The sequence below is a fragment of the Gorilla gorilla genome, chromosome 14, assembly GCF_029281585.2.
Source record: "Gorilla gorilla gorilla isolate KB3781 chromosome 14, NHGRI_mGorGor1-v2.1_pri, whole genome shotgun sequence".
Lineage (NCBI taxonomy): Eukaryota > Metazoa > Chordata > Mammalia > Primates > Hominidae > Gorilla > Gorilla gorilla.
In genome coordinates, this window is record NC_073238.2 from 94,139,292 (window position 1) to 94,155,664 (window position 16,373).

At 36.7% G+C, this 16,373-nt stretch overlaps 1 long non-coding RNA gene across 6 annotated transcripts in view; it reads right to left on the minus strand.

The window, feature by feature from the left end:
- Positions 1 to 16,373, minus strand: part of LOC109029428 (uncharacterized) — a 57,875-nt gene that overhangs the window by 436 nt on the left and 41,066 nt on the right. For 5 of the 6 annotated variants that reach the window (XR_008671047.2, XR_008671049.2, XR_008671046.2 and 2 more), the window contains 2 exons: positions 5,776 to 5,819; positions 528 to 603 (listed from right to left, as the gene is read on the minus strand). This is a non-coding gene — a long non-coding RNA (uncharacterized lncRNA). Of the gene's footprint in view, positions 1 to 527; positions 604 to 5,775; positions 5,820 to 6,186; positions 6,256 to 16,373 lie in introns of those variants that run through there. The other variant, XR_008671050.2, reaches the window with a different exon arrangement.

Sequence of the window (16,373 nt, forward strand, 5' to 3'; positions counted from 1 at the left end):
GAGACAGCAATTTGAGAGAGGAATATCAGTCAGAAGAAACAAGGGGAAAGTCGAACTTGTAAAAGAGAGATGAAAATTTGAATTTTTTTAAAGGCATCCTTAAGCAGATTTAAGTACAACACAAAAAGTTAAAGAATTTAGTAGATAAATAGAAAGATGAGATGATTACCACTGAGACACAGATCAATGATCTGGAAGATAAAAACAAATCATAAAAATAAAAGTATCTTGAAATTTTGCAAAGTACATCATAAATCAATGCATCAGAGATTATGTGTCATGACAAAAAAATTTATACTCAGAATGATATGTCACTGCTTACTATGCAAATATTTTCTATTTCTCCTAGCTTCAAAATATGCATATGGGCCAGGCGCGGTAGCTCATGCCTGTAATCCCAACACTTTGGAAGGTCGAGGTGGGCAGATCATTTGAGGCCGGGAGTTTGAGACCAGCCTGGCCAACATGGTGAAACTCCGTCTCTACTAAAAAATACAAAATAATTAGCTGGGTGTCGTGGAGCATACCTGTAATCCCAGCTACTCCGGAGGCTGAGGCACGAGAATTGTCTGAACCCGGGTGATTCTGCACTCTACTTGGGCTCTGTCTCAAAACAACAGCAGCAACAACAACAAAAACTGTGGTATTTTTAATGAACTAAATATTAATATACTAACACAGCATAGGTTTTATGATTACTGCAATTCAAAAGTCATAATAAATTTTAAAACAAATCCTCCTGTACCTGTTGTGGTGCATGCAGAAACTTTTCCTGTTCAACACACTTATATGGCACTATATAGGGATATACCAAATAGCTCAGGTACATAGTGAATACAACTTTAACATTTATATTGAAATGCTAATCTTACTTGCCAATATTAGTGGCACATTAGCATAATTTAACTTTTATAAAATTATGGAAAACAGTTTAAAATTATTCTCCCTAATATTAGCAAATTGCATTAATGGCATGTACCGTGTGCCAATTTGTTTCCAAATAAACAAAATGTACCTTGATATGCCACTTCAGAGCCAGCAGAGGGAGCTCATACTTTTTTACTGTTTTCAACTTACTGAAGAAAATTTGCTTTTAAAAGCTACTGTGTTATAACCAATGAGAACCAAGAAAAAGGAAAAAAAAAAAGCTACTGGATTCTGAAAAATAATGTAGTTGTTATTTAAATAATAAAAATGTATTAGTAAACAAAAAAGTCATACTTTAGGTTGAAATAATAAATCAATTCTAAATAAAAAGATATTAATGATATTTTATGTAAAAATGTCAATTAAAACTACATAATTTCAAGGTTTTTTTTTCTTTTTCTTTTATTATAATTTTTTTAGAGACAAGAGTGTCACTCTATCACCCAGGCTGGAGTGCAGTGATGTGATCATAGCTCACTGCAACCTCAAACTCCTTGGGGTAAAGCAATCCTCCTGCCTTAGCTTTCTAAGCAGCTAGGACTACAGATGCATTCCACTATGCCTGGCTAATTTTAAAAATTTTTTGTAGAGACAGGGTCTTGCTATGTTGCCCAGACTAGTCTCAAACTCCTGGCTTCAAACAATCCTCCCACCTCAGTCTCCTGAGTTGGGGTTACATGTGTGAGCCACTGCACTCATCTGCACTCAGCTATTCAATTTATTTTTCTAATAGCCTTTACTAAAAAAAAGAAATGTTTGTAACAGAGATTTCTGGGGTGAACTAAAATGGAAACCTTCCAGCTACAAGCATAAAACGTAACAGATAAAAAATGACAAATATGACACACTTCAAATTTAATTCTTACACATGAAATTAAACACATAATTTAAATACATTCCCATTCACTCAATTCTCAGCCCTTCCAAAGACACAGATAAATGCCATTATTAGTTTCTTCTTCTTTTTTTTTTTCTTTTTTTATTTTTTGAGACAGAGTTTTGCTCTTGTTGCTCAAGCTGGAGTGCAATGGTGCAATTTAGGCTCACTGCAGCCTCCATCTCCTGGTTCAAGCGATTATCCTGCCTCAGCCTCCCGAGTAGCTGGGATAACAGGCGTGCATCACCACGCCCAGCTAATTTTTTGCATTTTTAGTAGAAATAGGGTTTCACCATGTTAGCCAGGCTGGTCTCAAACCCCTGACCTCAAGTGATCCACCCGCCTTGGCCTCCCAAAGTGCTGGGATTACAGGCGTGAGCCACCACATCCGGCCCATTATTGGTTTCTTATGTATCCTTTCAGAATTTCTTTATGAATATACAGACATATATGAACATAAAATCTTATTCTAATCGAATTTTTCTTATGCAAAAACAGCATATCATACACACTATTCTGTATCCTGCTCTTTTTACTAATATAAATTGGAAACATTCGCGTAAGTCTATAGTAGAGACCTTACTCCTTTTTTTTAGGCATGTGTAGTGTATAGCAGACAAATTGTAAGAATATATAATTGATCTATTCCCACTTAATAAATTTTTTTAGTTGTTTCCATTTTCAATTACAGAAAATTCTCCAATAATGAACTTGTATATATTTGCCATTTTCTACATGTGAAGTCTATGTGTCTAAAGGATAAAGTCCCAAAAGTGGGATTGCTAGGTAAAAGGACATAAGCATTTGTAATAATGATGGATATTGCCAAATTACTTACTATGAAAATTATAGCTACTTATACTCCCTCAGGAGCAATATGTCTATTTCCTCACGATATTGCCAGCTGAGTCTTATCTAACTTTTGATGTTTGCCAGTCTGATAAATGAAAAATGTGTCCTCTAAGTATAATGTACTATTCTTATTATGAGTGAGTTGAACATCTTTTGAATGTGTCAAAGCCATTTGTATTTCCTTTCTGTTAAGTTTCTGCTCATAGTTTCTGCTCACTTTTGGGATCCTTTCCTTGTTAATTTGTAGAAGGCCTTTACTGAGTAGGGAGATTAGCCCTTTGTGATATGTGTTGCCACTTTGTTAAGTCATTTGTCTTATGTTTTTTATTTGGCATGCAGAAGTTTTCATATATATGTAGCCAAATTTATCAATTTTGTTTAATGCCTTTTAGATTTGGGGTCATAGAAAAGCCATCCCCACCCCCATATTATAAAGAACTCTCCCATGTTTTCTTCTAGTATTTTCATGTTTTATTAAATTTTCATTGAAATATTTAGATTTGGACTTTATTCACAAATAAAGTACAGTGTGAGTTAAGGATCCAATTCTGTTTTTCCAAATGGTTACCAAAATGTTCCAGTACCACCTATGTCAAATAGTAAGTTTTCTTATGCTTCTGATTCTATTTCTGTAGTTTTTACTGTAATCATTGGTACTTATATAATTTGTTTTATTGCTCTGTAATTCTGGGCCTTCTTCATTGCTCTTCCTTTTCAGAGCTTTCCTGGCTATTTGGCTGTTTATTTTTCCATATAAGTTTTAGGATCACACTGTGTACTGAAAACAAAGTTGATATTTGTTACTTGCTTTTTATTAGTATTTTAAATAAAATTTGTGAAAGTGTATATATATATAAAATACTAATTATTTTCTATTTTTTAATGTCTTTCAGAGGCAATTTACAGTTGTTTATACACATATATTGCATTCTTTTTAGTTTTATCTTTTTTGTTGCTATTATAAATTGGATTTTTAAAATTACATATTATATTGTAATATGTATATAAGAAAGCTCTTCATTTTCTACCTCACTACCCTACTGAATTTTTCTATTCTTATCTTGGATTTTCTATGTACTAATAGTAATACTAATAGTCATAGTTTTAAATTCTCTCCAATTTTGTACCTCAAATTTATTTCTCTTGTATTATTTATTTTTTCAGTAGCTAGAGTACAATAATAATTATAGCGATGAGAGTTGGCAGACTTGTCTTGTCCCTGGCTTTAATGAGAAATGCTTGTAAAGTTTGATCATAATTATGATGCTAACTTTTGGTCAGGGATAGGTATAATTTTCATTTTAAGGAAATATCAATGGATTTATATTTCATTAAAATTTTTTAAATAATAAGTAGTTGTTGAATTTTGTCAAATGCCTGTTCACCATCTGTGGAAGTCATTATATGATTCAGGATTATATGATTTTTCATTGTATATGTATTAATATTATATGTACTAATAAAGATCTGTGAAAGTTGTCAGAATCAAAATGGGAGTTATTTGTGTTAAAACCCTGACAAATGGAGTCAGGGAAGGCCATGAAGGGAGAGTTGTCATGCATGAATGCCTGACAGCAAGAACTATCACAAAAGACTGCAAAAACCACAACCTTGCACAAAGGGCATTGCAATCTTACACACAAAAAAATACTTCTGTGAGGTTGTCTGCCCAGCAGCTGCCTGTCCAATCTCAGACTGGTGTCACTCTTGTTATCGATCCTTGTAGCCAAGGATAATTATCTCAAAACAATTATTTAATCCTCCTCATTTTTCCTTTAATAAAAAACCTTTTTCTTTTTTTAACTCCTTGAATACGCACATAGTTTACTGTGGCACATGTATTCCCATTGCAATATCCATTCTCGAATAAATAGCATTTTTTTAAGGAGAGCCTCTCTCTATGTTATTTAGGTTGACAACTTTAATATTGAAGCTTTCTTGCATTATTGCAATAAATCCCAAATGGTGATAGTTTATTTTTTATTGCCATGCTGGGTTCTTTTTGATATCATTTGTTTAATATTTTGTACCAATATTCATATAGATAAGTATACAGGTTTCTGTGCATTTTTTTCAGATAGTGAATCAGTATTTACTCACTTTATAAAAATGAACTCAGTAGTTTTTTTTCTTCTTGCTCTGGAACATTTTAAAACAGCACTGGAATTATATGATCTTAAAAAGTTTAGTTAAATTCCCCTAGAGCTGTCTGGATCTGGGCCTTTTGAAGAGTTAGGTCTTTACTTCCTCTATTTCTCCTATGGTAGTTGATCTCTTTAAAAGTTTTCTGTCTTCAGAGTTCAGCTTTCATAAGTAACTTTCCTAGAAAATTATACTTTTTTTTTCAGGTGTTGTAACATTTTGGTGTAGTTTTAAGCAAACTAGTCTCATGATTCTAAGTTCTTCTGTTTCTTACTTATTTTCCTCTTTATTTTATATTCCTTTTTCTTGATTATCTTAGCTAGTTTACTTAACCGATTTTTCAAATTATTCTATAATTGTATTCTTCAGCTCTACTTTTTCTTTTAGCTTTCTAACTCACCAATTTTTGTTTTTATCTGTGTTAATTCCTTTCTTCTGCTTTCCTTTGCTTATTTTGTAATTCCTTGTCAATCCTTTGAGTAAAATGCTTGATTTACTTTTCATTTTTATTTCTATAACCATTAATGCTAGACGTTTTTCTTCTCAGAATTAATGGGAAAATTGTTTTAAAATCCTAGTTAAGCTTGCAACAAAGAAAGTACGATCCCACTAGTAACAGAAATGAAAAAGAAAATTCAAATCAGAGTCATAAGGGCATGAGCTGAGGCTTCTGGCAGCCATGGTAGAGAGGAGGGAATATCTCATAAATCGAAACCTCAAGCCTTTACTTATGTAGGTTTTTAGTCTTTATTTATATTATCTGTGTATGTGTGTTATGAAAACTCATTCCAAAAAACTGGACTAAAACTAGGTTGGTGATAGATATATCTGGCCTGGATACTTCCAACGCTTCAAAATCAGGACACAATGGAATTCCAACAGAGAGAATGTGATCCAACCAGGATCACCTCCTAGTTTAAAAAATTACCTTGCTATAAATACAATAGACATTTAAAACAGCATAAAAAGAATCTTACCTCATGCCAAGATATTCAAAAATTTAGGTGAAAAGGACAATTTCCTAGAAAAAATAAGGAAAAATTAGAATTCTGAATAGAACTAGAACTAAAAGATTGAATCCATGATTAGAAATCTATCCACCAACTTACTCTCTGTGACACAAATGCAATGTATCCAATATCCACTTTACCCTCGATAAAATACCATCCTTCCATGGTAATGGAATGTTTAGCTGAGCACATTACACTTAATAAGTGTGACAAAAGAGTGAATAAGACACTATGATATGTAGAAGTGTTATGATTATAGTTTTGTTGTCATTAACATGAGTTCAGTATTTGTTTATATTATGTCTTGATAAAATTTACATATAGTGACATGCACATTTCTTAAGTGTACTATTCCATGAGTTTGAACAAATGACTAACCTGAGACAGAAAATACAAAAAAATACCATCACCACAAAAGTTGCCTCATGTTCCCTTCACAGTGAATGCCCACCCCTCCACCCATAGACAACCACTGTTCTAAAATAGAATCTGTAAATAGAATCATACAGTATGTACTGTTTTGCATAAGCTTTCTTTCACTCAGCTTTGTTTTAGAGATTCATCCATGTTGTTGTATATATCTGTATTGCATTCATTTTTATTTTTGAGTAGTTTCCATTGCATGAATATACCAACATTTTATCCATGCTCTTGTAGATACTGTTTTGCTTTAAGAATTAAGAATAAAGCTGCTACAAGCATTCTTGTACATATCTATTTATACATATACATTTTTATTTCTTTGGTGTAAGGTTTAGTTTATATTTATTTGAAAATATGTGTATTTCTTATTTTTGAAGGATCTTTTCCATGGATATAAGCTTTATAGTACTTTTCTTCCAGTCTTTTAAAAGTGTTGTGCCACTGTCTTTTTGGTCTCCATTGTTTCTGAAGAAAAGTTGGCAGTCACTCATATCATGATTCTCCTATATGTGATGTGTCATTTTACTCTGGCCACATTCAAGATTTTATTTTTCTCTTTGATTTGCAGCAATTTGATTATGATATTATTTTCTTCATATTTTTCTAGTTGAGGTTGTCTGAGTTCTTGATTTTGTACATTTATGTTTTTTAACAAATTATTAAGTCAAATATTTTTTCAGGTTCATTCCCACTTGCTTCTCTTTCTAGAAATCTAATTTACATATATTAGATTTTTTTCAATTGTCTCACAGTACCCTGAGGGTTTTTTTTTTCAGTTTAACTTACAGCTTTTTTTCTCTCTGTTTCTCCAAGTAGATAATTTTGATTGCTGTATCCTCAAGTTGAGTGACTTTCATCATCTTTAAACTGCTGTTAAACCCACACAGTATTTTTTAAATATCAAATATTTTTTTTTTAGTTTTTTCTCTGATATTTCCTATTTGTTCAATCATTATGAACATATTTTCTTTCACATCCTTGAGCACAGCATAACAGCTGCTTTAAAATCCTCTGCTAATCCCAACATCACGAGGTTGGTCTTCATTGATTGTCTTTTCTTGTAAGTATGGCCCATATGTAGTAATTTTCTATGTGTTCTTGTAAAAATCATATTGTAGAGACTTTCGATTGTATCATATTTCTTGGAAGATTATAACATTTTTAAATTAATAAACTTTATTTATTAGAGCAGTTTTAGGTTCACAGCAGAATTGATCAGAAAGTTGAGAGACTTCCCATATACTCCTGTCCCCACACACATAATCTCCCCAACTATGGACATTTCACACCACATTAGAACATTTGTTACAATTGAGCTTACACCGACACATTGTTATCACCCAAAATGCATAGTTTACACTAGAACTCACTCTTGGTGTTGTACATTCTATGGATTTTGACAAATATATAATGACATTTATTCAGCATTGTAGTATCATACAGAATAGTTTCACTGCCCTAAAAATCCTCTGTGTTCTGTCAATTCATCCCTCCCTCTCCACAACTTTTGGCAACCATTGATCTTTTTTGGTGTCTTTAATTTTGCCATTCCCAGAGTGTCATATATTTGGAATCATACAGTATGTGTAGCCTTTTCAGATTGGCTTTTCTCACTTAGTAATATGCATTTAAGGTTTCTCTATGTCTTTTGATGACTTGATAGCTAATTTCTTTCTAGTGTTGTATCTCATCTGTTGCCACTTTTTTCCTTTAAGTGTTATATCCAACTTCTGCCTGATTTTAGTTACTCTCCAGTTCATTTAGGTAGTTGTTTTCAAAGTTATTTTAAAAATCAGAATGTATGTTGAGTGGTTATTAGATGTCAGTACAGATAATTGGGCTTAGTGAAAAAGATTTAGATACAGGAAGCCCCAAGTAACTGACTAAATGATGATGGCCTAAAATGGGACAGTAATAGTAAACAGAAACAGAAGGTAAAAAGTTGAGGATCTCTACAAGCTCATATTGGCAAAGCTTTGTGATTCTAAACTGCCACACATTGACCTATCCAAATTTTTTATCATAGTAAGGAAAAGATGAGATTAAAAAGTTGAGGTAGTAGTGGCCAGCATTATTGATTGCTTCTCACCTAAAATTCATAAATGAGGAAAAATAAAGAGAAATATCTATCATTTTAAGCAAAGATATTCTTATATAATTTCTCCTTATATTACATCCACACGAAATAAACCAAAGTATTTCAGGAAGTACCATTGATGTCTGATTGCAGAGTTGTATCATATTATCTAGAAATGTTGTCAGCTCCTAGAAATAGAGACCTAACTACAATGACTTAAATGTCTAAGAGTATATTATTTTACAGAAAAAATGTTCAGAAATGGGTGATCCACACTGATAAGGAGTTCCACAAAGACAACAGGAATCTAGGCCTAGGCCTTTCTTAATACATGTCTTTCATCCTCAAGGTTATAAGATGGCCACTGGAATTGCAACTGATGACAGTGGTGGCCCATCTGGAGGGGCCGCTGCCATGATGCTGGCTGCAGCAGGGGAGGCGCAGCCAGGGCTGCATGCTCCACAGAGCCGACAAGAGCTGGCAACAGGCAGAAGCCCTTCTGAGTTGGCAGAGTGGGGGAGCCTCATGCTCCCCGGTGCAGCTGTGGCTGCACAGCAGCAGCTGTAGACCTGAGCATCTCTGCACTCTCGGGGGCCGGGAAGTTCCTGTGCCCCCACAGGCTCGGAAGTGCCTGCTCCCACTGCCTGGCCTCTCCAGACTCCTGGCCCCTGCTCCAATTTTGGAGCAAGGTTGTGGCCTAGCCCAGGCACTGTCTTGACCTGGCTGGGTGTGAGCATGCTCTGGGCAGTGCTGACACCAGCCACCTGCCACTTGGGCCCCCTCTGGACTTTGGGCTCCGACAAGCATGGGAGGGAGGCCAAGGAGGGTTAAGGACAGCTCTGCATGGGCCTGTAGACACCCGTAGGCATGAACAGCCTCTGCTGTTCAGGGATGGCAGGTTGATGGCAGCAGGAGGCAGACAGGCTCCTGGGAGAAACGGGGCGGGTTCCCGGTGAAGCCCCACCTTCAAGCCAGGGATGGCCTGAAGCCTGGGGGCTTGGCTGACAGTTCTGTGGACTGGAGTGAGAATATATGGTACATTTTCTGGGCCCACCCATGGCTGCCTATGGACCAATCAGCATGCACTTTCTCCCGTCTGAAGCTCGTAAAAACCTCGGACTCCACCCGACTTGGCAGATGACCAGACAACCTGCTTGCGGAGAGGAGCTACCCACTGAGGGTCTCCTCTGAGCTTTTCTGGCACTCAATAAAGCACCTCTTTGCCTTGCTCACCCTCCAGGTATCTGCATACTTAATTCTTCCTGGAGGTGGGACAAGAACTCTGGACCCACTAATGGCGGGATTAAAAGAGTTATAACACAAACAGAGCTGAAACATGCCCCTGCACTCGCCATGTTACGGGCAATGAGGAAAGAAGAGAGATGAAGAAAAGAGCTGTGGCCCTTTGGGGATCCCAGACCTAGGGGCTCCCCGAGCCAGGGCTATGACCCCACCCCCTCTTTGGGTTTCTGTGGTTCCTGGCGTCTCCAAGCTTCCAGGTGGCACTGTGTTCCCCTTGGCCAGATGTAGGTGCCTGCAGCAGAAGCCACGTGCAGTACATCTCATCTAGCCACAGCTTTGCACACAGCCGGCACCTATGCCAGTGCCTGGAGCTGCCTGCCCCACTGCAGCAGCCAGTGTGCCTGGGTGTGCACAGCGGCTGGACCCCGCACTTGTTCGCACACACACCCCTTGCTACTCTGTGCCTGGCTCACATTTGGCAGGTGTGGGATCCGGGCCGGTAGCGCGAGCTGAGTGCAGCCTGCCAGGCCGAGTGGGTGGAACGAGCCCAGTGGGAGCAAGTAATACTCAGGCAGAAGGCACTGCCAGCCACAGAGGTTTCCAGCTGGTCCCCTGACACAACCATCATATGTCCATTCCAGGCAGGAATAAGCAGAAGGCCAAGGAACAAATGAACTCATCTGAGCTTCTGTTAATAAGAGCCTTCTAATAAATCCCATCCTATAACTTCTGCCTATATCTTTTTGGCCTGTATGTAGTTACATGGTCATGCCTATCTATGAAAGAGGCTGTGAAGTGCATTTTTAAAGTGGGGGCCATTGACATCTTGAATAAAACTGAAGTTACGTTGCTGAGAATAAAGGGGAAAATGGATATTGAATAAGCAACTAGCTATCTCTACCACATGCACCAAATGATTTAGTCAGAGCTCTATCAACAAACTTAAGCAAAAAGAGGAAGAAGAGGGAGAAGAAAAAGGAGAAAGAGAAGGAGACAGAGGAGGAGGAAGGAGGGCAGAAGAAAGGAAAGGAAATATATTGATCCACGTTAGCAAACCTCAGCTATCTCTATACAGGCATACCCAATCTAGGTGCTTAAATAATCGTTAAATAAAAGGAAACTTCTTCCTTTTATTTCTCAGCTCTGCTTTCAATTCGGTTGGAAACAGGCTTAGACATATTCTTTCCTCAGGTTAGTGAGATAGCTGCTAGAAAGACCAGACTTCTATTTTCCCAGTTTAGCAATCCCAGTGGAAAGAGATCACCCGTTTCTTAATAATTTTGGTATGAGTTATGCGTGGGACTCATGGTCCTTGGTATCATATTTCGTTCCTGTGGATAGGACATGTGCTGCTTTGATTGGTCGGATCTGCTTCACGGACCCCATCTCCCTGGGTCAGTCCCAATTAAATCAGATAAACTAAGTTGGGGGAGGCATATTTCCCTGAAAGAAACTCAGCATGCTGATGCCAGAAAAAGAGTGAATAGACGCCAGGAAGGCAAAAATAGTATGCTTGATGCAGAAGGTAAAAACCTGGAAGAAAAAAATTATAATTTAGGCACTTCCAGTCTAGAAATGAAAACGCAAAACAGGAAACATAATGGAGATTTAATAAATCTCTTGTATGATTTTCTATTGTCTTTAACAATACTCAATAATACAATATCCACAGGGAAAAAGTATACCACAAGCCAATGTGAGTTCAGAAAACTCACAGAAATACTGTGAGTTTTCTGAAAAGGATTTACAGTTCTAAAACAACCACCAAAATATCAAGAAGAGGATTTGCATAAGCACACTATTTTTAGGGATATTTATTTGTGGCAACTTCTTTAATACCTAAATCATGGAGATTCAAAGAGATGCACAATCATAAGTTAATCCTGTCAACACTCTGTAATATAAGCTCTGGGGAAAAGATTATGAGGAGAATAGGGCATAAAGCAATGACGTGGTTTTTTCCAAGGTCGTGAATTGAATCAGTGGCCAACCAAAGCTGCTGACTCCCAAAATACATGACTCATTCTTTTCCACATTTTCCATACCTTATTTTAGTTTATCACAACGATTGGTCTTTCTTAGCATTTTTTTTGTAGGTGATTGGCAGAAAATAAAAATGGCCATATGTTTGAAACTCAGCATCATCTGCCCTAGGGAAGTAATAAACAAAACAAGAGAGCACAAAGACTCAAATAAAGAAGCAAATGGGGCACATCAAAAAAAGTCTATTGAGAAAATTTACCCCAGTAGCTAAAGATAACTGATAGTAGAGTATAAATTGAGGTATCAGAACTCTCAGTGTTCAGTATGACAGTGGGTACACTTAAGACTAAGTGCTTTTTTTTCTCATTTTAACATAATTTAATACTTACAGAAGTTTCAAGAACTGTACAAAGAATTTCAGAATAATCTTTACCCAGATTCCCCAAATGTTAATTTTTATTTCCTCTTTTCCTCCTCCTCCTCTCTACACACACACACACACACACACACACACACACACCACGCAAATACATTGTCTTAACCATTTAAAAGTAAGTTGAAGACAAACATTTTTCCAAAGAAGACATAAAAATGGCCAAGAGGTATATATAAAAAGATGCTCAACCCTCACTAACAATAAGGGAAATGCACATTAAAACCACTGTGTGTTATCACCTCATGCCCATAAAGATGGCTGTTATCAAAAAGACAAGAGATAGTAGGTATTGGCAAAGGTGTGGAAGAAAAGGAACCCTGGCACACAGTTGGTGGAATGAAGATTGGCATAGCCATTATAAAAACCAGTGCGAGGTTTCTAAAGAAATTAAAAATAGAACTACCATATGACCCAGCAAATTCTCTTCTCTGTATATACCCAAAGAAGACAAAATCACCACCTCATAAAGATATCTGCACTCCAATGTTTATTGCAGCATTAGTCACAATGGTCAAGATATGAAAACAATCTAAGTGTCCGTTGAGAGATGAATGGCTAAAGAAAATGGGTGTGTATGTGTGTATATATATATACACACTGGAATATTGTTGGCCTCATAAAAAAGGAAAGCCTGCCATTTTCCACAACCTGGAACAACCTGAAGAACATTATGTTAATAAGCCAGACAGAGAAAGAAAAATATTGCACGACCTCACTTACATGTGGAATTAAAAAAAAAAAAAAGACTTCAAATACACACAGCTAGAGAATAAAACAGTGGTTACCATGGCAGGGGAGGCAGAGTGGAGAAGAAATGGGGAGATGTAGGTCAGAGGATACCAAATAGAAAGTATGTAGGATGAACAAGTTTAGAGATCTAATGTACAACATTAGGACTAAAGTCAATAAAATTATATTGCATTAGAAATTTTTAATGAAGTAGATCTTAGCTGCTCTTACCACGAAAATAGAAACTACGCAAGATAATAGATATGTTAATCAGCTTCACTATAGTAACTATTTTACTATCTGTATGTATACCATAACATGTTGTAACTCTCAAATATACACCATAAAATTTATTTTTAAAAGGATAAGTTGTAGATATAATGTCTTTTCCTGCTATACACTTTAGTGTGTAGTTCCTAAAACCAAGGACATTTTCTTACATCACATCATAATTAGAAAAATTAGGAAATTAACTCTGATATAATACTATTACTTAATATACAGCCCTTATCTCTTACTTGCCTATATTATGGGATTCCTGAGGCTTTCTTTATAGAAAGTCTTTCAGGTATTTCATGAAGCTGACTTTTTTTTTTTTTAGATGGAGCCTCGCTCTGTTGCCAGGCTGGAGTGCAGTGGTATGATCTCAGCTCATTGCAACCTCTGCCTCTCGGGTTCAAGCGATTCCCCTGCCTCGGCCTCCCGAGTAGCTGGGACTAAGGTGTGCACCACCACACCCAGCTAATTTTTGTATTTTTAGTAGAGACAGGGTTTCACCATGTTAGCCAGGATGGTCTCCATCTCTTGACCTCGTGATCCGCCCCACTCGGCCTCCCACCACGCCCAGCCTCTTTTTTTTTTTTTTTTTTGACAGAATCTCACTGTGTTGCCCAGTAGCTGGAACCACAGGCAGGTGCCACCATGCCTGGCTAATTTTTTAAAAAATTTTTTGTAGAGACAATGTCTTGCCATGTTGCTCAAGCTGGTCTCAAACTCCTGAGCTCAAGTGGTCCTCCCATCTCGGCCTCCCAAATTGCTAGGATTACAGGCATGAGTCACAATGCCCACTGAAACTGATATTTTTAAGAGTATGAGACAATTATTTTGCATGCTGTCCTTCACACTGGAGTTTGTCTGATGTTTCCTCCTGATTAGATTTAAGTTATATACTTTTGGCAGGATTATCAGACAAATGATGCTATGTTCTTCTCGGTGCACCATCTTAGAAGGCATTTGCTGTTGATTTGTCCTATTATTGGTGATGTTAACCTTGACCATTTGGCTAAGTTGACGCTTGTCATGTTTCTCCACTTTAACATTGTTTTACCCATTATAATTAATAAATGCTTTATGGAAAGATATTTTGAGATTACATAACTATCCGGTTACTCCTCAAACATTTTCACACTAGTTTTTGTATCCATTGATGACTCCTGCCAGAATCAATTAGAATGAATATTTTTAAATTTTTGTATTTATACATATTTGTACATATTTATAGTGTATATGTGTAATATTTTGATACGTGTATAGAATGTATAATGATCAAGTCAAGGTATTTAGGATATCCATCACCTTGAACATTTATCATTTCTTTGTATTGGGAATATTTCAAATCTTCTCTTCTAGATATTTTGAAATATATAATATATTGTTAACTATAGTCAAACTACTGTACTATCAAACACTAGAATCTGTTTCTTCTAACTGCATGTTTGTAACCATTAACCTAGAATGAGTATTTTTAAATTAATTTTGTTTCTAAAATGTCATGCTATGGTAAGTGTCAGCACTGTCACAGAATTTTTATTATAGACTCACTTTTATAACATAAAAATATTTATAATCAATTGCATCCTAGGTGGAATGCAATTTCATTCAATATACCTAATAATGAGCTAAAGACCATAAATGGGCATGCAGGATCTAATTGCAGAGATGAAAATGTTCTAAAGGTGACTTATGGTGATGGTTGCACCACTTGATAAAGTTATTACAATTATCGAATTTTACACAAGAAATAAGTGAATTTTATAATATATATTTTGTTAAAGGTGTTAAAAATAGGAAAAAAAATAAGTTGAAAATAATAGAATTATTTAAGTGAAAACGTAATAGCAAAGGCCAGTGAATGTCATTATTTACATAGATAGAAAGTAATTTATACCTAACCAGGGTTTCTTAACTTTCTTTTATATCATGGGGCCCTTGTGAGTCTGGTAAAGCCAATGTACCCCTATTAAGAAAATGTTTGGAGTATATAAACTATATAAGAAACATATAAGATTACATGGAAAATCAATTGCATATATGTATATGTATATGTGTGTGTGTGTGTATATATATATATATATATATATATTTTTTTTTTTTTTAGATGGAGTTTCACTCATTGCCCAGGCTGGAGTGCAGTGGCATGATCTTGGCTCACTGCAACCTCAGCCTCCCAGGTTCAAGCAATTCTCCTGCCTCAGCCTCCCCAGTAGCTGGGATTACAGGAATGTGCCACCATGCCTAGCTAATTTTTGTAGTTTTCATAGAGACGGGGGTTTCACCATGTTGGCCAGGCTGGTCTCGAACTCCTGACCTCAGGTGATCCACCCACCTTGGCCTCCCAAAGTGCTGGGATTACAGGCGTGAGCCACCACGCCCGGCCCTAAAATATTTTTATTAGATAGCAAAATATGAGCTTTTAAAATGTGTTAAATAACAATAGGTTTAAAATATTGGCAAGTCAAAGTTAAATTTTTTTACCATATTCATCAGTGTGAGGCTGTTGTTGCTAAAAATGAATAAGAACAATAAACTTTGATAAGGTAATGTGCATGTCATGTAAAAGCCAGTTGACTTCTAGCTTTTGGCGTTTTTAGTTCAAGTACTGATAATCCAGATTCTTTTTTTTTTTTTTTTTTTTTTTTTGTGAGACAGGGTCTTGTTCTGTCACCAAGGCTGGAGTACAGTGGTGCAATCACGGCTCACTCCACAACCTCCGCCTCTTGGGCTCAAGCCATCCTCCTACTCAGCCTCCCAAGTATCTGGGACTACAAGAGTGTGTCACCATGCCTGGCTAATTTTTGCATTTTTGGTAGAGATGGGGCTTTGTCATGTTGGCAAGGCTGGTCTCGAACTCCTGGCCTCAAGCAATCCACCCGCTTTGGCTTTCCAAAGCACTGAGATTACAGACGTGAGCCACCACATCTGGCCTCCTGATTCTTAAAAATATATTACCATAAATGTAATTAAAGTTTCCATAGTTTGCTTAAAAAGAAACAGGTTCTCTCAAGAAATACTGTCTTAGTCAGTTTGGACTGCTACAGCAAACTACCATAAACAAGTGATGCTAACAACAGAAACATATTTCTCCCAGTTCTGGAGGCCGGAAGTCCAAGATTAGGGTGCCAGCATGATCAGGTTCTGGTGAGGGCCCTTGTATGGATTGCAGACCACTGGCTTCTTCATGTATTCTCACATGGTGGAGAACAGAGAGAGAGGAAGAAAGCTCTCTCATATATTTTGATCAGGCCACTATTCCCATTAGTGAAGGCTCCACCCTCATGACCTAGTTACGCCTCCAAAGCCCCACCTCCTAATACCATCACACTGGGGGGGGTTAGTATTTCAACATGTAAATTTTTTTGGGGGGGCACAAACATTCAGTCCATTGCAAATATGAAA